Consider the following 1,365-nt stretch of genomic DNA (forward strand, 5'->3'; position numbering starts at 1 on the left):
ATTTGCAGTATATTCCATCATGCTTCCCTGTTCGAATGGAGTGGTTTATTCCAACATTTAAAAACGGGTAAAATTCAGGTGGCCTGGATTTGACCAGGCCTTCTTCCCAAGACCAAGTGCCGGCATGTCGTGGAATGCGGCAGGCTGAGAAAAGCAAACTGCAGGCTTGATTGATGGTGCCATAAAGTGGGGGCGGTGGATCCACTGCCTTGCAGGAGGCTGATGTTTGCCGTTGGATGAGCCCTTTGTCAGTGCAAGGATGCCACAGCTAGAAAGACAAAGAGGGAAGCACCCCCTCCTGGAGCTTTTCCATGAGAATCGGCATTCATTTAAACCAAACGCCCACGCATAGGCTGTTCGGTCGAACTTTGTGCTAGTTCAGTTTTGTGTGTATTCACAATGAGTTGACACATTTTGTCCCTATGTGTTATTGTTAGTTGCGAATCATGTCCGACCCCTTGCGACCCCAAAGAAAACATTCCTCCAGGCCTTCCTGTCCTCCACCAACTGCCAGAGTCCACTTAAGCTCAAACCAACTCTCTCAGTGACTCCATCCAATCACCTCATGCTGTGCCGTCTCCTTCTTCTTCTGCCATCCATTGATCCCAGCATCAGGCTCATCTCCAGTGAGTCATTTCTTCTCATTAGGTGGCCAAATTATTTGAGTTTCATCTTCAGTATCTGTCGTGCATGAAGCCCCGACAGAGTCAGTGACTCACGAGGAGGACTTGCACTTAGCACCCAGTGTCCAAGAGGCAACCCCACCACCCAGCGTAGGGGCAAATGGGCCAGCTGCTGCGCCTCCCTCTGACTCCCAGCACATTGAGCAAACGCCTGAACTGTCATCGAAGCCAGAGAGTCTTGAGAGAGAGGAAGCTGCAAGCTTCTCCTTCCCCCTCTGATGCTGATCTTCCTGAGCCAGAAACAGAAGACACAGTGGGCGTGGTGGATATCTCAAAAGCCGAAAATCGAAAATCGACGCATTCTTTGCTGATATAAACAGCAAAAGAATTGATTATGTAAGAGAGAAGAAAGGCGTGACTTGGGAGAGTAATCCCACACAGGCTCCGGGAGGGAAGTCATTAGAGGGTTAACATCTGCATATCAAGGACTGCTATTGGAGAGCTTATCTATAGAGTTGTAAATCTTGTAGATAATTAGCATTAAAGGACTTTAGTTTTATTGCTCATGAATGTGTGAATTGTTTACATACTGGGCTGCCGCCCATGACAGTATCTGACCCTCTAAAGAGCAGTCAGTGCTGATCTCCTCTAGGACTGACTGGTTTGATCTCCGTGCAGTCCAAGGGACTCGCAGAAATCTTCTCCAGCACCACAATTCAAAGCCCCCAATTCTTTGGTGATC

General features: G+C 48.3%; 1 protein-coding gene across 1 annotated transcript in view; it reads right to left on the reverse strand.

Moving 5' to 3' along the window:
* Nucleotides 1–1,365, reverse strand: part of LOC123021056 (vomeronasal type-2 receptor 26-like) — a 12,556-nt gene that overhangs the window by 3,305 nt on the left and 7,886 nt on the right. The gene's annotated exons all lie outside the window — the stretch shown is intronic.

This window comes from Varanus komodoensis, unplaced genomic scaffold (genome assembly GCF_004798865.1).
Source record: "Varanus komodoensis strain SLA01 unplaced genomic scaffold, ASM479886v1 scaffold1540, whole genome shotgun sequence".
Classification (NCBI taxonomy): Eukaryota; Metazoa; Chordata; class Lepidosauria; order Squamata; family Varanidae; genus Varanus; species Varanus komodoensis.